The following is a 23,240-nucleotide window of genomic DNA, read 5'->3' as shown; positions in this document are numbered from 1 at the left end:
TTTCCATCTCCGCTCAGCAGCCCTGGAAGCTCGCATCAGTTCTTTGGTCAGGCTGGGGTGCCAGGTCTGTTGATTTTACATGCACAGAAGTTGACACAAATGGGTTGGATTGTCTACTAAAGGTTACATCCTCACCTGTGACCTGTTTGCTTCTAATCAGTGTATGTGCATAAAAGCTGAGTGAATTCCTGGGATCCAGACAGACTCTTGCATCTTTCATCCATTTACTGACATTTCTGGATTGTGAGTCATGGGGAAAGCAAAAGAATTTTTAACGGATCTACGGGACAAGGTAGTTGAACTGTATAAAACAGGAAAGGGATACAAAAAGATATCCAAGGAATTGATTGAAAATTGTTTGGGATGCAAAGAAAAACCCACAAATTACTTCAGCTGAAATACAGGACTCTCTGAAAACTAGCAGTTTGGCTGTTTCAAGATGCATGATAAGGAGGCACTTGAAGAAAAATGGGCTGCATTGTGGAGTAGCCAGAAGAAAGCCATTACTGCGCAAATGCCACAAATTATCTCACCTACAATATGCAAAACAGCACAGAGACAAGCCACAAAACTTCTGGAACAAGGTAACTTGGAGTGATGAGACCAAAATTGAAGTTTTTGACCACAACCATAAACATTACATTTGGAGAGAGGTCAACACAAAAGGAACACCATTCCTACTGTAAAGCACGGAGGTGGATCACTGATGTTTTGGGAATATGTGAGTTACAAAGGCAGAGGAAATTTGGTCAAAGTTGAAGGAAAGATGAATGCAACACCTTATCAGCAAATACTGAAGGCAAATTTGCACTCATCAGCCTGGAAGCTGCGCATGGCACATACTTGGACGTTCCAACATGACAACGACATTCCCCTATGTATCTCATTCCTGGTCCCCATGTGTCTCATTCCTGGCCCCCAAGTGTCTCATTCCTAGCCCCCATGTGTCTAATTCCTGGCCCCCATGTGTCTCATTCCTGCCTCCATATGTTCTCCCATCCTGCCCCCATATGTTCTCCCATCCTGCCCCCATATGTTATCCCATCATGACACCATATGTCTCCATCCTGCCCCAATATGCTCTTACATCCTGGCCCTATATGTTCTCCCATCCTGTCCCCCATATGTTCTCCCATCCTGCCCCCATATATTCACCCATACTGCCCCCCATATGTTCTCCCATCCTGCCCTCATATTCTCCCATATGCTCTCCCTTCCTGCCCCCATATGTTCTCCCATCCTGCCTCCATATGTTCTCCCATCCTGCCCCCATATGTTCTCCCATCCAGCCCCATAAGATCTTCCAACATGGCAACTATGTTTTCCCATCCTGACCCCATATGTTTTCCCATCCTGCCCCTATTTGTCTCCATCCTGCCCCATATGTTCTCTCATCCTGCCTCCATATATTCTCCCAACCTGCCTCCATATGTTCTCCCTTCCTGCCCCCATATGTTCTTCCATCCTGCCTCCATATGTTCTCCCATCCTGCGCCCATATGATCTCTCATCCTGGCCCATATGATCTCCCATCCTGACCCCACTTGTCCTCCCATCCTGTCCCCATATCTTCTTATATCCTGCCTCCCATCCTGACCCCATGTGTCTCCATCTTGAGCCCGTATGATCTCCCATCCTGGCCCCATATACAGGTGTTTCTCACAAAATTAGAATATCATCAAAAAGTTTTCCCAACCTGCCTCCATATGTTCTTCCATCATGCCCCTATTTGTTCTTTCATCCTGCCTCCATCTGTTCTCCCATCCTGCCCCCATATGATTTCCTGGCCCCATATGATCTCCCATCCTGGCCCCATATGATCTCCCATCCTGACCCCATATGCTTCCCATCCTGACCCCATGTGTCTCCATCTTGAACCCATATGATCTCTCATCCTGGCCCCATGTACAGGTGCTTCTCACAAAATTAGAATATCATCAAAAAGTTGATTTATTTTACTTCTTCATTACAAAAACTGAAACTCATATATTATATAGAGTCTTTTCAAACAGCATGATCTATTTCAAGTATTTATTTCTGTTAATGTTAATTTCTGTTATGGCTTCCAGCAAACGAAAACCCAAAAGTCATTATCTCAGTAATTTGAAAAGTTATATTAAAATCTGAAATGTTGGCCTACTAAAAAGTATGTTCACTAAATGCACTTAATACTTGGTCGGGGGTCCTTTTGCATCAATTACTGCATCAATGCGGCGTGGCATGGAGGTGATCAGCCTGTGGCACTGCTGAGATGGTATGGAAGACCAGGTTGCGGTGATGGCAACCTTCAGCTCATCTGCATTGTTGGGTTTGGTGTCTCACATCTTCCTCTTGACAATATCTCATAGATTCTCTATGGGGTTAAGGGTACTGTCACACTAAACGATTTACCAACGATCACGACCAGCGATACGACCTGGCCGTGATCGTTGGTAAGTGGTTGTGTGGTCGCTGGGGAGCTGTCACACAGTCAGCTCTCCAGCGACCAACGATGCCGAAGTCCCCGGGTAACCAGGGTAAACATCGGGTTACTAAGCGCAGGGCCGCGCTTAGTAACCCGATGTTTACCGTGGTTACCAGCGTAAAAGTAAAAAAAAACAAACAGTACATACTCACATTACGGTGTCTGTCCCCCGGCGTTCTGCTTCTCTCCACTGTGTCTGCCAGCCGGAAAGCACAGTGGTGACGTCACCGCTGTGCTCGCTTTCCGGCAGGCCGGCGCTCACAGTGCAGAGAAGCAGAACGCCGGGGGACAGACACCGTAATGTGAGTATGTACTGTTTGTTTTTTTTTACTTTTACGCTGGTAACCACGGTAAACATCGGGTTACTAAGCGCGGCCCTGCGCTTAGTAACCCGATGTTTACCCTGGTTACAAGCGAACGCATCGCTGGATCGCTGTCACACACAACGATCCAGCGATGACAGCGGGAGATCCAGCGACGAAAGAAAGTTCCAAACGATCTGCTACGACGTACGATTCTCAGCAGGGTCCCTGATCGCTGCTGCGTGTCAGACACAGCGATATCGTATGGATATCGCTGGAACGTCACAGATCGTACCGTCGTAGCGATCAAAGTGCCAATGTGTGACAGTACCCTTAGGTCAGGCGAGTTTGCTGGCCAATCAAGCACAGTGATACTGCTGTTTTTAAACCAGGTATTGGTACTTTTGGCAGTATGGTCAGGTGCCAAATCTTGCTGGAGAATGAAAAGCTTGTCGGCAGAGAGAAGCATGAAGTGCTCTAAAATTTGCTGGTAGACGGCTGAGCTTACTTTGGTCTTGATAAAACACAGTGGACCTACACAAGCAGATGACATGGCTCCCCAAACCATCATTGTGGAAACTTCACACTAGACTTCAAGAAGCTTGGATTGTGTGTCTCTCCACTCTTCCTCCAGACTCTGGGACCTTGATTTCCAAATGAAATGCAAAATTTACTTTCATCTCAAAACAACATTTTGGACCACTGAGCAACAATCCAGTTCTTTTTCTCCTTGGCCCAGGTAAGATGCTTCTGGTTTTGTCTATTGGTCATGAGTGGCTTGACACAAGGAATGCGACACTTGTAGCCCATGTCCTGGATACATCTGTGTGGTGGCTCTTGAAGCAATTACTCCAACAGCAGTCCACTCCTTTTGAATTTCCTCCAAATTTTTGAATGACCTTTTCTGAACAATCTTTTCAACTCTTTAACTACATGTTTCCTGTAACTTAGATGACTTTAGAGACTGTATCCAGGCACAATTCAAGACAAACCATCTGAGTAAAAATTAATTATACTTTGTAAACTTATAAAAGCACATGGAGTTCTTTTTAAAGTAATCACAAAGGATTTATCAACAACACAATTATGTAAAAATTACAGAACACGTTTTGTGCGTTTTGTGACATTAACAACTAAATCTAACAGGTTTCTGGCGACATGAGCTATTTTCCTGTCATCTCTCAAGATAAGATTTTACAGTACTGTAAGCTATCATCTCCACTATGTCAGTATATACAGCTTCCGAAGGTCTTCATCTTTCAATCCTGACTTGACATACTATGTAGGTCTAGATCAGGGGTGCACAACCTTTTCTAGTCCAAGGGCTATATTGTCATGAGTTGTCAAGGGCCACAATAACATTTGTATGGGAATTACCATCTGACACATTTCCAGCATATCAACATTATACTGTATGTCATAAACACCTGGTAGATTGTAGTATAAAAAAGTTGTACCAGCGACTATGGGAAGAATAGGGGTTCTCATTACCCCAAGTTAGTAATGGAGAGGAGAAAGCCATGCATTGTAAATCTAAATGCCTTGGTTACAATGTAGAGAGCCAGAAGCATTGATGGCCACCTCAAGAACCCTTACATCTTTTGGAAGAAACAAAGAAGGGTCAAGGGAACCCATTCTCCTAAAATGTATTGGGGACACAGACATTACTGTGTGCCACCCCGTTTGTCTTTGTTACGTAAACTACATGTAAACACAGACAAAAATTTCTGTTACCAGATAGTTGTGGCTGCACAGTATAGCTTAGATGGCCAAATGTGTCCTCCAGGCTGTAGCTTGTGCACCCCTGGTCTAGATGCAAGAAACAAGGTTTCTTTTTTTCCCTAGGCATAAATGTAATGTAATTTTCTCCCTTTAGTATTTTTTCAAAGAATATAAAGTGCACATGGAACAAGGATCTCCAATTTCTGATTGCCCACTTAATGCTTTAACCAAAATTTCTCAGAGACAAATGTAAGAAAATGTAAAGGGTTGTCCTGTCCAAATCGATAAGTCTGCAGATGCTCTTAGTGACTGCAGACTTATGAATCCCCTCCAGTGCACACACTAGACGGGGTGCGGCCTCACTCAGTACAAGTGTATGGAGCGAGGCCATGCCCATTGGCCAGGAGTGTGTACAATTCATATATACCCCCTGTCCCGGGTCTAAAACCGGTGAATCTCCGCAGCACAGAGTGCATGCGCTGTGGGGATTCATAAGTCTGCTGTCACACAGAGTGACTGCAGAGTTATCAATTTGGACCAGACAACCCCTTAGGCTTCTTTCACCCTTCCGTCTTCCAAATCTGCACAGGATCCGTCAAGACGTTGAAATGACGGATCCTGTGCAGATTGTGGAAAACGTGTGCACTGGGCCCGTCTTTCTGATGGACCCGTCGAGCCTATGTGCACCTGTTGTGTATTCCGCTGCGGTTTTCCGCTGCGAAAACGAATACACAACACAAATCAGGTTAAAAAAAATAAAAAAATCGCAATATTCTCACCTACCGGCGCTCCCACGCAGCATCACCGATGATCCCGGCAGCTAGCGTTACTTCCTTGTAATACATTGCGAAATCTCGCGAGAAGTCGCAATGTATTACTAGGAACTAGTAACGCTAGCTGCTGTGTGGGAGCGCCGGTAGGCGAGAATATTGCGATTTTTTTTTTTTTTTATCATTTTTCACATTCTATGTTGTTACTATTGATGCTGCATAGGCAGCATCAATAGTAAAAAGAGAAAGCGAGCAAGCAAGAGAGAATTTCCCTGACGGGAAATTCTTCCACACTTGCTCTCTTTGAAAAGACGGGATCCGTCGCTGGATTCCTGCTTTTCACAGGCAGTGACGCATCCTGCGCCCATAGGCTACTATTGTAGCCAGTGACGGGCAGCGCAGGATGCATCGCTGACCGATTTTCCAACGTGCAGAAAAAACCTTACACTGAACGTTTTCTCTGCCCGATGAACCGTTTTTTTATGCAGGATCCAGTGCACAACGGATGAAATGGATGGCCATCCGTCACAATCCATCGCTAATACAAGTCTATGGGAAAATGCAGGATCCTGCAAATTTTTTTGCAGGATCCTGCATTCACAAAAACCTACGGATTGTGACGAATGCTGAAAGACGGAAGTGTGAAAGAGGCCTTAATCACTTGAGTGCTGCATAGGAGATTTAAAAAAAATCAATACTCACCTCCCACCTTTCCCAGTGCTATTTCCAATGGGCCATGTGTCTTTGTTATATCACTTGCCTGCTAAAGCCAATGGGATCCTGATAAGCTGCTGCCTTTACTGTTTTGTCCAAGCTGACACCTGCCCTGAAGGAATATTGATAAACTGTAGCCAATCAACAGGCAAGTGACGAAACAAAGTGATGTGACCCACCAAGAAGAGCAGCACCAACATCACTGCAATGGCACTGCTGTGGGAGGTGAGTATAGATTGTATTTATCTTCTATGGAGTCCTAAAGTGAATTAGCAGGGGTTTGTGCAATAGTAGACAATTCTTTTGAACCCACAAAGACTTATGACGTACATTTTCATTATAGGTTGATAAAGAATATATGAAGCCAGCTGGGGAACTGATTTTGCAAGCACTTGGCCCAAGTAAGAGCAGCCAACCCCACCATAACTCCACACATCTGTTGCTTTGACGCTACTCTATACGTCAGTAATCATTAATGTTATCATTATGTTACAAGTTACTGATTCACTGAAAGTTTATTACTAATGTAATCCTTGTGTTAATGGTTCATTCATAAAATAAAGCCATATGACGATTCCTATTTAATGACTTCTATATTAATCCTGTTACACAAGAACTGTTATGACCTATATAAATCATCTCTAACTTGCCAGGCACTCGCCTCTATTCACATACTTGAATGTCCTTTGTCTACAGTCAATTGCCGTTTTCTGCATTTCAGAAGTTTGATCTGCTTAATGATAGTAGATAGTTTAATCCTTTATTAAGTTAACCGTGTCAAGATCATGGATCAAATGCAAAATACAAAAAGTAAATAAATAAAAAACCAAGACTATCTTAAAATGCTTCCAAAAAGGAGAAATTAACCTGCTGAGTGTATCAGGCCCACTCTTACAAAACTGTTTGTGTGACGCCCCAGGGTCCTGGTCGTCACCGTGGAATTGCTTTCCCCTTGGGGAGAGTGATGTCACGCTTGGAAGCGATGAAGGATAACGTTCACCAGGTAATCACTTACATACAACACATTCATGCTCCAGGCCAGAAGGGGGAGCTCTGAACTCGGATTAATGTAAGGAGTAATGAATATGGACCCGACTCCACTCCCATAGGGGTGGAGCCGCATATTCATTACTGTAATGAGCGGTACCATGTGACCGCTCAACACAGGAAGAAGCTGTCAGCACTCGGAGAACCAGGGACCTGAGGGACCGCGCCAGGAGCAGGTGAGTATAACAGGGGCATATTCACCTGTCCCCCATTCCACCGTCTGCGCCACTCCTTCTTCCGCGTCCTTTGCAGTGACGCTCAGGTCAGAGGGCGCAATGACGCGGTTAGTGTGCGCGCCGCCCTCTGCCTGAACAGTCAGTGCAGAGGACGCGGAAGACACAGCGGCGCTCAGCGGTGGAACGGGGGACAGGTGAATTTAGCAAGTGCCGGGAGCCTGAGCGATGAGAGGTGAGTATGTGATTTATTTTTTTTTTACCACAGCAACAGCATATGGGGCAAATATCTCTATGGAGCATCTTATGGGGCCATGTGCAGCATTATATGGGGGCAAATATCTCTATGGAGCATCTTATGCGGCCGTAATCAGCATTTGTGCAGCATTATAAGGGGCAAATGTGTCTATGGAGCATCTTATGGGGTCATAATCAACATTTGTGCAGCATTATATGGGGCAAATGTGTCTATGGAGCATCTTATGGGGCCACAATCAGCATTTGTGCAACATTATATGGGGGGCAAATGTCTGAATGGAGCATCTTATGGGGCCATAATCAGCATTTGTGCAGCATTGTATGGGGCATATTTTAATATGGAGCATCTTATGGGGCCCACCATAAACTGTATGGAGCATTATATGGGGCGTATTTTGTATGGAGCATTATATGGGCCTCCTGATTCAATATGGATATTCAAAAACACTTAACCTACTGATGTATCAATTACTTTTACTTTTATTGGTATCTATTTTTATTTTTGACATTTACCGGTAGCTGCTGCATTTTCCACCCTAGGCTTATACTCGAATCATTAAGTTTTCCCAGTTTTTTGTGGCAAAATAAGGGGTCTCGGCTTATACTCGAGTATATACGGTAGTCCTAGAAAAGCTTCAATTGTTTTACACATTTTATCAAGGTAATTGAAGTATTTGTGATTCACAGAAATTGCTAATTTATTTGCTTTAAATCAAAATTTTCTGACAAATGTAACAAACCTGGCAAGTTTGAAATTAAAAAAATGCAATCACCTGTTGTATGCCTTTAAGGGAATCTGTTAGGGAGTATTGGTTTAAAGGTGCTCACTATAACCAATTGTTCAGAGCGCTTCCCAAATAGCTGTTTTGCACCTATTTATGTCCCCTTCTTCCTTGATTAACAGCTCTGAAGCCAGATGAAGGAATAAATGTAAAAAAAAAGGTGGAAGGTGCACTGAACTGTTTAACCATGGCAATGGTGTACAGGAGAACCTGTGCTTGGTTTAATTGTCATTTTCTGATGACAGACTCCCTTTCATTTCTGTTTTAGTTGCAGTATATTTGTAAAGACATGTACATTCATGTTTGCACAATAGTTCTGGCTTTAGTGGTTACATTGATGTAGAGGGTATGGTCTCTGGTAGTAATCACAACAAAGTGGTTTGGTGACATATTGTAGGTGCATTGTGGCCAGATGCTGTCAAACAGATTCCTCATTACTGGGAACCCTGTATTGATGCTGGAGGGTTGGGTAACACCCGTGGGTATGGACCCACTGCACCATGGGCTTGGTTTACCCTGGAGGGGTGTGACTAAGTGTCTACCTCTACCGGGTCTTCACTAGGGCCTCTGATGTTGTGGATAGGCTGGGTTGCTGGTAGACACCAGATACCACTCCAGGGCAGTCCCCGGAACTGCAGAAGCTGACTGGACGATCAGATGCATGGGTACAAGATACATGACCCTGGTATTGTCGACGGGGTAGTCTTCTAGGAAAAAGACCCACCCCCACCCACACCTCTTCTCCCACCGTGACCCCCATCTATCATTCCTATAAACAATAAAGACAAGACATCATTAATTCTTTGGAATGATATAGGCCACAGTAGCCTTTTTATTAAACATAAACAATAAATACATAAATACAAAGCAATCAAAACATTTTTAAAGGCTAGAAGGAGTCCTCGGAGCCCCAAGATTCTGGTGATTGACAACCCATACCGTGAACGTACATAACACCAACTTTACTCCCAGCCGTTCAAAACCCTGGCTCGGGAGCACCAAAAACCCACCCAAGGGTTCCCTGTTCACGGTAAAAAATCCCAGGAGATCCGGCCACCCCTGCCGGAACTCCCCAACCACCATTCACCAGATTCAAAAGACACCAACACCAAAACAGAGGAGCCATAAGCCAAAATGGATCCCCAAACCAATTTATTACCAACTCCCAGGACTCCCCCCAGCCGCCACGGCCACAATGACCCGAAGTAAAACAACCTTGCCATTGAATGATCGAAAACATGACACAACTATTTCCATTTTTTTTTTTTTTTTTTTTAATAGAAAAAACAGCAATAGGGCGGGAGGGCGGGACTGCTCTCGATCCAAAAGTGCGGGAAGTGACTAATCCCACCCCCCAAACTCCCATAAACCCTCAGGCCAAAAGACCTTCCCTCCCCTCTCGTTAACCCCTTACCTACCCCACTCCCCCCCATTGTCATGCAGGCCTTCGCCTACGCCGTGGGGGGAGGGGGTACGGCTTGCTCCGGCCTTTCCTTGACCCTGGTATTGTCGACGGGGTAGTCTTCTAGGAAAAAGACCCACCCCCACCCACACCTCTTTTCCCACCGTGACCCCCATCTATCATTCCTATAAACAAAAAAGACAAGACATCATTAATTCTTTGGAATGATATAGGCCACAGTAGCCTTTTTATTAAACATAAACAATAAATACATAAATACAAAGCAATCAAAACATTTTTAAAGGCTAGAAGGAGTCCTCGGAGCCCCAAGAATCTGGTGATTGACAACCCATACCGTGAACGTACATAACACCAACTTTACTCCCGGCCGTTCAAAACCCTGGCTCGGGAGCACCAAAAACCCACCCAAGGGTTCCCTGTTCATGGTAAAAAATCCCAGGAGATCCGGCCACCCCTGCCGGAACTCCCCAACCACCATTCACCAGATTCAAAAGACACCAACACCAAAACAGAGGAGCCATAAGCCAAAATGGATCCCCAAACCAATTTATTACCAACTCCCAGGACTCCCCCCAGCCGCCACAACGAGAGGCCCTTTGAACACCTCAAAGGCCCGAGACCCCACCACTCCGAAAAAATTATAGCCCGTTCAATGCCCTCCTGAATAGCGAGGGCCCAAAAATCCATGCCCACCGAATTCAAATGGACCCCATCGGCCAACCAAAAGGCCCCTTCCCCTTTCTCCAGCTCGAAATGCCGAACCGCCACACCTCCATTCCTGACCACAAAACCCGATACCGCCCGATTGACCTTTATCCGGGCTTTATTCAACTTGTCCAAAGACCTCATGTTCCTCCACCGCTTGCGCGGCACAATATCTGACCAAATAATGGTCAAACCGGGGTACAATACCCACAAACGCAGACAATCCTGCTTGATATCCTTTATCAAGTCCCTAAATGGTCGGGCACCCAAGTCATTACCCCCGACGTGCAATACTAAAACATCCGGAGCCCTGTCCAGCCGAACACTATTGTTAATTTCTTTTAAAACCCTATGCCACGTCAATCCCCTAAAACCCAACCAACGGATTACCGCCACCTCGCGACCGAAACCCAGTTGCCGCCCGTCGTTCCGCACGTCAGCCCGCTGCGCTCCCCAATGGACGTATGAATGGCCGAAAATCCACACCAACAACGGCGAGGAACCTGAAAAACACAAAACGAAAATCAAAACAACACGACCAAAACAACAGCCATCCAGTCACCCACTGTGCAAAAACGCACCTCCATTTACGGGCGCACGTAGCTCCGATATCTATCAGAGCGCCACCTACCAATGCGCTGAATTATCGGAACCCCAAGGCCCCCCAACGCCGCTTCCGTCACCGCCCCAATCCTGAAAGAGTGAGGAGCGAAACCACCTACCTCCAGGCCCAGCAACCCAATTGCCTTTCTAAAAATTGCTGTAAATTGATACCGGGACAACACGGAACCGTCCATGTGGCATAACAACGACCGATCACGACTAGGCCGCAATTCCCAAAAATTTGCTAAACAGGCAACAGGGCACATAACCGAGCCTGGAACAGCACCTAACACAATCCTGCTACCCCTACCTTCCTGATCGGACTTAGACTGCCGCAGCCACAACTCGACCGACCCTGCCGATAAAAACACATCGCGAGCCAATAAACCTCCCGTAACATTCTTACTAGGTGAAACCAACTCGCCAACCCGGAATGCCCCAAAAAAGGCTAAAGAAAAAGCTAGCCGAAATAAACGCAATTCAAAACCCGACACACAAACCGAAGGCAAAACCCCGCCCAACCTTTCCAATAAGCTGAAAGACACGGGACGTCTAGCATCAATACGCCGCGGCCGCCGCCGAAAACCCTTTACCGCTTGTTTTACCAGAAAAACCTTAGTTAAATCCGATTGACCACATAATTTAAAACCAAATGCCAAACCCGACATAACACGAGACACCTTAGCAGGGGACCAGCCCTCTGCAGCTCCACGACTCAACCAAGACAACAACACCCCAGTCTGCTCCTGCTCGCTTGGCCCATAACCGACAGCCCTCAACAACTCTACCCACTCCAGCCAAATATCCTTATAAGCCTCCCATGTTCTGGGAGCCAACGACGACTTGATCAATGCCTCCGCGTCTCGAACACCACAAGCACCACAAGCCAAAGTTCTGCAGGGCATTCCAACCCCACGGCCTCCGCATCTGGAACCAGTGACCGAAAACGTTCGAACTGTGAACGAGAGAGAGAGTCGGCAATGGAATTATGAGCCCCAGGAACATGTGTCGCCGTTACGTGCGCGTTCAATTTCAAACAGCTGGTTTTGCTGTCTCAACACACGCACCACAGGGGGCGACGAAGCCGACAAATTATTTATCGCACAAACCACCCCCATGTTGTCACAATAAAAACGAACGCGCCTGTTCCGAAAAACCTGTTGCCACAAATGCACCGCCACCAAAATAGGAAAAATTTCCAAAAGTGCAATATTCCGAACCAAACCAGCAGAAATCCACGAAGCAGGCCACTGTGCTGCGCACCATTGCCCCTGAAAATACGCACCGAAACCTGACCCCCCGGCCGCATCAGTAAACAACTCCAACGACTCATTGTCAACCACTCCCTCCTGAAACAACAACCGGCCATTGTAGCTCTGCAAAAAACTACTCCACACCGTCAGATCATCCTTATGGTCAGCCGACAACCACACAAAATGATGAGGAGCACGAACTCCTGCCGTAGCCATAGCCAACCGCCTAGAAAATACTCTGCCCATAGGCATAACTCGACAGGCGAAATTCAGCTTTCCAAGGAGCGACTGCAACTCCCTCAATGACAACTTCCGCAAACGACAAGCCCGCAGCACCTCCTCACGCAAAGCCACAACTTTGTCAATGGGCAACCTGAACTCCCACTGAATGGTATCAATGACAATACCAAGAAAAGACAAGCACGTACTCGGGCCCTCTGTTTTACCCGGAGCCAACGGCACTCCAAAACGATGCGCCACGAGTTCTATTGCTCTCAAAATCTTCCTACAACAGTCAGACCCAGCCGGGCCGACGCACAAAAAATCATCCAAATAATGAATGACAGAATCACAACCCGAAACGTCACGAACCACCCACTCCAGAAAGGAACTAAACGCCTCAAACAACGCACAAGAAAGCGAACACCCCATGGGTAAACACCTATCAACAAAAAAGCGGTCCTCCCAAAAACAACCAAGCAGCCGAACGCTATCTGGATGAACCGGCAATAAACGAAAAGCGGATTCAATATCTGTCTTAGCTAGCAGAGCCCCTCTTCCAGCTTTTCGAACCCATTCTACCGCCAAATCGAAAGACGCGTAAACCACCGAGCAAAGCCCGGGGTCAATACCGTCATTAACCGACATACCTCTAGGATACGACAGATGCTGAATCAAACGAAATTTTCCTTCCTCTTTTTTAGGCACAACTCCTAAAGGGGAAACCACCAAATCCCCAAAAGGCGGTAACTCAAACGGGCCTGCCATCCGCCCCAAAGCAACCTCCTTTCGCAACTTCTCCGAAACCACATCAGCATGCAACAAAGCCGACCGCAAATTCTTCCTAACACAAGGGACCTCAAACGAAGGGGCCGGAATTACAAAACCTTCTTGAAAACCTGACAACAGTAACACCGCTTTTTCCCTATCTGGATATCTACTTAGATAAGGGACCATCTTTTCCCACATCACCGGTGTCACCCCCATGGGTATTACTGGCTCCTGACTTTCCTCTACCCTTCTTGAAACATTTCGCCGCCCCGTGTGTGGAGCCGCTACAGTGGGAACACAAGTGTTTAAACTTACAGTTGACCCCGAATCTACACTGGCCTTCATTAAACTGCCAGCAAACACCCAACTTTTGAGCCCCTGCCTGGCTAGCGGAACCAGAGGACCCTGAGGCACCGGACTGAAAACCCTGGCCGGACCCACCGGCCCCTCCTTGAAAGGGATGGCCGAACTTGTACTGCGCCATCACCCGCAACCAAAGCCCAATATCTTTTTGGTCCCAGCGAAGTGCCGGCCGAACCGCTTTTCTCTGTCTGAACTGCTCGTCATACCTGAGCCACGCCTGACCACCATACACCCTATAAGCTTCATGGATAGAATCCAAGTAACAGAACAGACCTGAGCGATTCTCGGGTGCCTTCTCTTCAATCACACTAGCCAAAATGGCAAAGGCCTGCAGCCAGTTAGCAAACGTCTGAGGAATCAAGCGCCACCGCCGCTTTTCCTCATCTTCCTTCTTACCCTCATCTTTCTTTTTCTTATCTAAATTAAATTTCTCTAACGGAAGTAACGAAAATATTTCAACATACTCGTCCTTCGCAATCTTTTCCTTAACTTCCTTCTTAAGATGCGCCCCTAGGGGGCCCTCAAAACACACATAAACTTCGCCGTGAGCCCTGTCATCTAAATGCACCCTACACTCTTTTTCCTTCTCCGTCTGCACTGAAACCGATATCGGCGCGGGCGCCACCACTGGAGCCCCAACCGCCCCAAAAGCCCCCACCTGCGGGCTCGACCAAGCCCCTAAATGTCTCTGAGCGGACATACTCAGCTCTAACCTAGATAACAAACCATGCACGCTACCCAAAAGCTCACGAACCCCCGCAGAACCGGCATCGCCTGCCACCCTCTCGACACTACCAACCCCCTGACTACCCGTAAAAGCTGGCGATGCCAAATTAGGAGTACACAGACCCGACACAGACATATACTCACCGGGCTGCAAGGGATCTGTAGTCCCCCCAGCCGAAGTGCTGGCATCCAAACGTCCACGGCTCGCCGCGTCCACGAACGGTCCGCCCGAATCCGACCGCTGATGAGATCCCAGGGGGTCTGCAGGGGTGCCCTGTCCAGGTACAGGCACCGCAGATAAAGGTGCCAGACTCTGTCTGCCAGAGTAGAATGGTGCCTGCGTGGATGAACTGGCAGCACACCAGCTCACATCTGCTCCAGCGCCTGCCGCCAACGCCAGCGCGCCGTCCTGCCGACCTGATGCAGGAGAGGTCCCCGCCACTGAAGAAGGAGCCAGCCCGGATCCGTCCTGCCATGGGCCGCCCGCCCTGATGTCGCCGACCGAAGCCGCCACACTCCCAGATGAGGCCGAGGCAGGCCGCGCGGCTGGAGCCTCACCGCTGCGGCCTCCCATTCCGACAGGCCCCGCACGCTGTCCGGCGCGCCGAAGCCCCGCCCCCGCTGCACTGCGGGGTGCAGGCCTGCCAACCGCCGCTGAGCCCCGACCGGCAGATGGATTCCTCCCAGGCCTGGACCGAGCCACCGCTGAGCTTACCGGTGCCCGGCCTGGAGGGTCCCGCGAGGGGCTCCTGCGCCTTCTGGGGGCTCGAGGACCGGAGTCTGGGGAAAGGCGCTCGGGGGGCCGCGTCCTCCGAGAACGCCGCTCCAGCGGCGCTGCAGCGCCGGACGGCCCTGCACCGTCCGACATGATGCGGGCCACCTGCGCCTGTAACCAGCCAGGGGGATGCGATGCTGCAGCCGCCCTGAGGGCCTCAAGGATCGAATCCACGCCAGACATCACAGGTATGTCTGCTCTCGATCCAAAAGTGCGGGAAGTGACTAATCCCACCCCCCAAACTCCCATAAACCCTCAGGCCAAAAGACCTTCCCTCCCCTCTCGTTAACCCCTTACCTACCCCACTCCCCCCCATTGTCATACAGGCCTTCGCCTACACCGTGGGGGGAGGGGGTACGGCTTGCTCCGGCCTTTCCTGGAGGGCGAGACAGAGGCGTAGTCAGAAGGTTCGCAGTACAAAGCCAGAGTCTGGGATGAATAAGTCAAACAGAGCAAATAAACAGGATGGGTCGTTAAAGAGAGACAGAATACGGAGATATGCATAACAAGGTGCTAGCAGGCTCGGAACCAACATTCGAGCCAATGGTGGTGGGAGCTGCCTAATATAGACACTGCTGGCATGAGTAGGCCAGTGATCCTAAACTTTGCAGGACACAACAGCGTTAAACTCAGACCGATTTTCCATACGTTTAGTGCGACACTGGCCTAAAAGAGGTGCTACCAGATCTGCATAAACCATTAAGGGCAAAAGAGGAATGTATGGGGCCTCTCTGTGACTCAAGATCAGTAATTCCTCATTCAGACCTCGGTTTTTCACATACGAGTTCTATGCATTTTTTTCACAAATAGAACTTGTACCTATTATAGTCTATGGAGCTGTTCACATGTCCCTGTATTTTTGCAGATTGAGTAGTCATCACAAAATCACGGAGACATGTCCGATTCTAATCAGAGACTTAGATCAAATGTGCCAATGCAAGTCTGTGGGTCCATGAAAAAAAATCGGGCAGCACAGAATTTTTCACTGACTGCTTGATAGTAAAAGCTGGAGAAACTGATGAAACTCTGACAAAACCCTCATGATAAAAAAATAACACAATGACAAACCTAATAAAAAAAAAGCAATGTTGAAACTTGGACCGATTTTCTTGCAAGGCCAAATTCAGATGTCCGTGTTGTGCTTACATGTTCTGTACATGCTTTGGCATCAATAACGAAAAGTGACAATACAAGTTTATGGGTCTGTGAAAAACAAGTACACAGCCATCTGTGTGCTATTTGGATTTAACATTGAAAAGGATAGGAGAAGCTGTGCAATTTATTTTTTTTATCCAAACGTGAGAAACACTAATGATTCAGGCACAATTTTTTTTAGTATGTGAAAAACATGATGTCTGTATGAAGAGATAGAGGAATAAGGGCTCATACTCAGGCTGGAGTCACACTAGTCTGTAATACGGACGAGTGCTATGCGATAAAAAATTGCATAGCACTCTGATCAGTATTTCTCTGTGGGGCAGCTCACAACTTCCATTTTTTCTCGCCCGTATTACACTTGCGAGTGAAATCGCAGCATGCTGTGATTGTCCGCGTATCTCAGCTGAGAAACGCCAATGCAAGTCTATGGGTGCGAGAAAAAAATCGCACAGCACACAGACCATCAGTGTGATTTGCGAGAAATTCTCTGGCATTGGCAGTTGACAGGATATTGGCTCAGCCATTATTTGCTAATTTTTCAAGTGTGGATACGGATGAGATACGGATGACACACGGATACTTTTTTGAGAAAAAAACGCATCCTGGTATTGCACATGGATGAGATACGGATCACCATACGGAGAACATTTGTGCGATTCTCAGCAGACAAAATCGGACAGATTTTTTTTACATTGTGTGTGACTCCAGCCTCATTTGTGTGAGAAACGGACGAGTGCAATCCGATAAAAAATCGGATTGCACTCGGACCAATGTTATTCAATGAGTTACATCTCATCTGCGATTTTTTTTCTCAGCTGAAATCGGATTTTTACGCATTGGTGTCCTTTGAAAAGCCGGTAATTCATGTCCGGCGTAGAGTAAAATCACACTGACAGGTTAAGAATAGAAAAGATAGAATTGATATATAGACATAGAATATATATATATATATATATATATATATATATATATATATATATATATATATATACACACACTGCTCAAAAAAATAAAGGGAACACTAAAACCCCACATCCTAGATTCCTAGATATCACTGAATGAAATATTCCAGTCGTAACTCTTTATTCATTACATAGTGGAATGTGTGGAGAACAATAAAACATATAAATTATCAAAGTAAATCACAACTAATATCCCACAGAGGTCTGGAGTTGGAATGATGCTCAAAATCAAAGTGGAAAATGAAGTTACAGGCTGATCCAACTTCAGTGGAAAGACAAGGAAATGATGCTCAGTAGTGTGTGTGTGATCTCCACGTGCTTGTATGACCTCCCTACAATGCCTGGGCATGCTCCTGATGAGGTGGCAGCTGGTCTCCTGAGGGATCTCCTCCCAGACCTGGACTAAAGCATCTGCCAACTCCTGGACAGTCTGTGGTGCAATGTGACATTGGTGGTTGATGCGAGACATGATGTCCCAGATGTGTTCAATCGGATTCAGGTCTGGGGAACGGGTGGGCCAGTCCAAAGCTTCAATGCCTTCATCTTGCAGGAACTGCTGACACACTCCAGCCACATGAGGTCTGGCATTGTCCTGCATTAGGAGGAACCCAGGGCCAACCGAACCAGCACATGGTCTCACAAGGGGTCTGAGGATCTCATCTCGATACCTAATGGCAGTCAGGCTACCTCTGGCGAGCACATGCAGGGCTGTGCAGCCCTCCAAAGAAATGCCACCCCACACCATTACTGACCCACTGCCAAACTGGTGATGCTGAAGGATGTTGCAGGCAGCAGATCGCTCTCCACGGTGTCTTCAGACTCTGTCACATCTGTCACATGTGCTCAGTGTGAACCTGCTTTCATCTGTGAAGAGCACAGGGTGCCAGTCGCAAATTTGCCAATCCTGGTGTTCTGTGGCAAATGCCAAGTGTCTTGCATGGTGTTGGGCTTTGAGCACAACCCCCATCTGTGGACGTCGGTCACTCAGACCACCCTCATGGAGTCGGTTACTAACCGTTTGTGCAGACATGTGCCCATTTGTGGCCTACTGGAGGTCATTTTGCAGGGCTCTGGCAGTGCTCCTCCTGTTCCTCCTCGCACAAAGGCTAAGGTAGCAGTCCTGCTGCTGGGTTATTGCCCTCCTATGGCCCCTCCACGTCTCCTGGTGTACTGGCCTGTCTCCTGGTAGCGCCTCCAGCCTCTAGACACTACACTGACAGACACAGCAAACCTTCTTGCCACAGCTTGCAATGATGTGCCATCCTGGATGAGCTGCACTACCTGAGCCACTTGTGTGGGTTGTAGAGTCCATCTCATGCTACCACGAGTGTGAAAGCACAACCAACATTCAAAAGTGACCAAAACATCAGCCAGAAAGCATTGATACTGAGATGTGGTCTGTGGTCCCCACCTGCAGAACCACTCTATTATTGAGTGTGTCTTGATAATTGCCAATAATTTCCATCTGTAGTCTGTTCCATTTGCACAACAGGATGTGAAATTGATTGTCAATCAGTGTTGCTACCTAAGTGGACAGTTTGATTTCACAGAAGTTTGATTTACTTGGAATTATATTCTTTTGTTTAAGTGTACCCTTTATTTTTTTGAGCAGTATATACTGTATATACATTGTGAAATGAAAATAGGTATGAATAATATCTTGTTTCTTATAAATACATTTTGCTATATGTATTGAAAGAGTATTGAACAAAAATGGGCAGGCACTCTATGTGACTGCAGAATCATGACATTGTGGGATGTGCACACTGTCCCTATTTCCTTTGTGAGCACATAATTATGTGACACAGAAGGGAACTGAGAGAAGTTCGATATTGCATCAAGTAAATGCAATTATGCAGATCAAATGGAATTTATTTTATTTATTTATTTTTTACACGTGACTTCTTGCTTCGGCAATACCAGGGAATTAGGACAGTGGGTGCACCACACACTGACATAATTTAGCAATCTGCAGTCACATTATCCCAAACCTGGACAAACCCTTAAACCCTGTGCTTACACAGCCAATTTTTATTTATTTTTTTCTTCCCTTCTGCGCCATCATTTTTTTCTTTTTTTTGAATGACGCTATCTATTTTTACAATTAATAAATGATTAAAAATTCCAAGTAGGATGAAATGGTGAAAAAAATGCAAATCTGCAATAGTGTTTTGGTTTTATAGTATTCATTATTGTTAGAGTATTCATTTATTGCATTATCTTTATGTGGTAAGGGTAGAATGAAATGGTAAATGGGTGTGGCTAGTTGGTGCCATTGAGGGCATGACCTAAAATATTGCTGTGGCTCGTGTAGCATTCCACATGATTTGTTCTTCGTTTACTTTTTGGAAAGTTTGGAGGTTTGGTTTCAGAACTTCTCTACATTGATTATAATGAACCTCTCTTCTCTCAGGTTCAACCCAGAATTAGTCTATGAACCTGCTACTTCTTAGCAACAATAATCAGCACGAAGCTGACAAAACGAAGAGTTAGATAACCCAATGTTGCAGCATAATGTACTAATTTGTCAGGAACACTTCTCCTCCTCCTCCTCGCTTTCCCTGCACACTCTGTCAATCATGGTGGGTCAGATACCAGCGCACCTTTGGAACAAGAGGCAGCCCACGTGCCCATATGCTCACATTAAATATCGACTTTAAACATACTGAACGAGCAATTAGTAATCATCATACAGTGATAAATAACAGCAGTGTTAGGATGGATAACACTCTCCTAGTATCTTGGAGGGGTAAATCCTGCTATCAGTTTCCCTTTAGACAAGTAGTTGAATAGTTTTACAATTATATTAAAATGAAAATGGCAGAGAAGGATATCTTATAATTTTCAGATTTTTTTTATACCTCCCGGTATACCACCTTGGAGTTTTTCCGATGAATAGCCGAGGCTGGGCAAGCATTCAACTATATTATGCCAAAATATGCAAAAATACCATGCAAATGCCAAAATGTGGAATGAATAATCTACTAATCCCAATGTACAGGTATTTTGAATATGCAAAAATTCTCTACTATTTTTTTTCTCCATGGGTCTTTCCGAATGGTACTACTGACTCTTAGGTTAGGTTCACACGAGCGTATAAATAATTGCTCAGAGTTTCATCCAGGAAAGTGGATCGATTTTTTTTCTCACATTTCATCCTTGTGCAGTTCATATGCAGTCCGTTTTGTTTTTGTTTTTTTTACAGAAGCAGCAATTATTCATTTACAAGACATTTACAGTTTCCTATGTTAAAGAATCGTAACCGCAATGTATCGGTAAAAGTTAGTTGCAATACTATTTCTCTCTATGGCCTCACATTTTTTTTGCACCCCCATAGACTTGAACGGGTGAGACTCATCCGACTCATGAAAGAAACTAGTGACTGCTGCGATTTTTCTTTTTTTCACACGCCGATTTGGTCAGTGAAAAATATTGCTCATCTGAACATCCTTATTGAATAACATTGGTCCTTTTTTTTTTTCACGGTCAACAAAAATCCGGTTGGGTGAACTAGCCCTTAAAAAAAAGTGGTATCCCCTGGAACTCTAGACTGTAAAGAAATGCGAGATCACAATAGGGTCTTATCCAGGTTAAAATTTTGATGAATGAAAGGTAAAATTGCTCATCTTATAAGGTTATGTGAGACAAACCACTTAATAACCGGATTGGAAGAGTTTCTGCGCTCTCTGAATTATGACATGAGTTATAGTAGATAAATAGATGAAGTAAAATTTTTGTATGGTTGTCCTGAGGAAGTTGTCAGTGGACTCCGAAACGCGTTGATGATAAACCTGAAATTTTATCTACTATAACTCCTGTCATAATTCCAGAGAGCACAGAAAGGCTTCCAATCCAGTTACTCTTACTGGTACTCTACACGATATTTACAATCCCCTTCCCCTTGAGAAAGCGGTGCATTAGACATGCGAAACGCGCGTCGGGGTCATCAACACTTGGCCCAGGGTCCTTCAATCTCTGCCTGTGGTAAGTTTTTGTCCCTCCTTTGGCTCCACTTTGGACTTAGTCACTTGACATTCGTCCTGTGAGGGTCTGGCCTACCATCCTAATATATTACAGCACTGGCACTTTATACTATATACTTTTTTATGCACAGTCGGGCAGTTGCAATTGCTGGTTCCCTGGTTTTTCTGTTTCTTCCCTGCATATGTTTTATTGTATACAATTTTGATGGTGTTTTTTGGTACATACGGTTTACTTTGAACTATCAATAAAAGATATATTTTTAACTTGCTATACCTGAACGCTCTTGTTTCTCCTTTCATATACGATATTCACAATGTTGCGTAAAATTTCTTTGTCAATAGATAGAAGGGGAATACTCAGCATTTAATTGTACGTAAAAGAAACAAAACAAAAAAAAAAGTCAAGTTTATAAAAGCTGAAACATTACCGCTTTGTTCTACAGCAGATTTCTAGCAACGGTTTGTATACCTCACAATGATTTTCTGTTCTGCGGCTGGTGCCCGAGCAGAGTCCCAGGTTTATATAGAAAGAGCCCTTTCTTTGGTTGCTCTTAATTAAAAATAACAGAGGACAAACTGCTGCTACTGGAAATGAAAAACATCTGGCAAACTCTTCCACTTTATAAGTCACTAAAAATGAGGAAAAAAGGGACTTACCATTGCCAAGAATATTGGATATCTTCTTTACAGATTCATTAACACAAAGTTATTCCCAAGGATAAAAGTGAGCGGCCGGTCCATGTTCCTGAGTGAAGAGCCGGTAACTCCTGGGTGTATTTCCCTCCTCTGCTGCTAAACACATCCACAGCAAGCTCCACTTTCCTCCGCTTTTTTCTTCCCTGTGCAGTGACTGAGTAGCTTGCCAGTAAATCATAATTGCCTGAGTCTCTGCATTTTATATACCGCCCAGTGAGACAGATGTGCATAAAAGAGATGCTATTTCACTGAATGAAACCACTTTGGTCATAACCTTGTTTTTTTTCTCTTCCTGCACCGCGAGGGAACATGAAAAAAAAATAAAACTTTCCTTTCGACATTCACGAGTTTCTGGTCTGTTATAAAAGCTCACGTCCAAGGTTACATGACAGCATAACTGGTAATATTACGCTTCGAACCATAGTGCCAGTGAGGGGTTAAGCCACTTTTCTTTTTTCTTTAAGTCCTCCGAGCGGCTTGTTAGCTGGCTCTTTATATAGTTCTGTACTGCTGCACATTAGCTATACTTCATGCCTAAAATTAAAATGAATCATTTAGATTTTTTTCATTTTTTTTTTTAAAGGAAAGAACAAGTTCTCTCTGCTTGCTTTACCAGGAAGAAAACGCCTTTCATAAAGTGTTTCCAGGCTCCTAGAGGGTGAATAATGTCTGTGTGGAGACTATTCAGAAAAAAAAAAGCAGAATGACGTGACGGGGACAGAACGCTTTACTGCCTCTAGTAAAAATATAAGACAGCGCTCAGTGACATAGAGCACAACCATTTGTCAGTAATTTAATGCTACTATTTTAGTACATCAGCTATCTCTGTGTGACAAAGATACATCGTACAGCGCTTTATGTTAGACTGCCTGGGGTCAATAAATTGCTAAAATATCACTGCTTGAGCTGTGTCAAAGTAACAATGTATTAAACTATGTAAGGAACAGAGGCAATCTATTTATTGAGAGGGAATCTGTCAGCAGGTTTTTGCTATCCCACATAAGAGCAGAGACCTTGATTCCAGTGATGTGTCACTTACTGGTCTGTATTTTGCTTTTTCAATAAAATCAGTTTTTAATCAGCAGGAGATTATCACTAAAGGACTAGCTGCCTGGTGCCTCCTAGTCAACTGCTCTGTATAACCCCACCCACATCACTGATTAGCAGCTTTCTGTCACTCAGAGGTGTGGGCGCATTATACGGAGATGAGCATTCTGGGCACTGCTAGATCTGCAGGAGAGAGAACTGTAATTCAGGGTCTCTGGCCTTACGTCATGCTGCTGTCAGATAACAGAAAAAAGCTGCTGATAGATTCCCTTTAAAAAGTAACAGTCTTTTTATTTTATATTTCATTCATTAATTCCCATGAAAA

At 45.4% G+C, this 23,240-nt stretch overlaps 1 protein-coding gene and 1 long non-coding RNA gene across 2 annotated transcripts in view; one reads left to right on the top strand and one right to left on the bottom strand.

Annotated features, from left to right (window-relative positions):
* The window catches only part of LOC143775461 (uncharacterized), a 104,716-nt gene extending 98,284 nt beyond the window's left edge, over positions 1–6,432 (top strand). The window contains exon 3 of the long non-coding RNA XR_013215651.1: positions 6,315–6,432. This is a non-coding gene — a long non-coding RNA (uncharacterized LOC143775461). The remainder of the gene's footprint in view (positions 1–6,314) is intronic.
* IL16 (interleukin 16) overlaps positions 1–22,704 on the bottom strand; it is a 248,252-nt gene extending 225,548 nt beyond the window's left edge. The window contains exon 1 of the mRNA XM_077263616.1: positions 21,830–22,704. The gene's annotated coding sequence lies outside the window, so the exon portion shown is untranslated. The remainder of the gene's footprint in view (positions 1–21,829) is intronic.
* Between the last annotated feature and the right edge of the window lie 536 nt (positions 22,705–23,240).

The sequence above is a fragment of the Ranitomeya variabilis genome, chromosome 5, assembly GCF_051348905.1.
Source record: "Ranitomeya variabilis isolate aRanVar5 chromosome 5, aRanVar5.hap1, whole genome shotgun sequence".
In the NCBI taxonomy this organism is placed as follows: domain Eukaryota; kingdom Metazoa; phylum Chordata; class Amphibia; order Anura; family Dendrobatidae; genus Ranitomeya; species Ranitomeya variabilis.
This window is presented reverse-complemented; position numbering and strand designations above follow the sequence as displayed.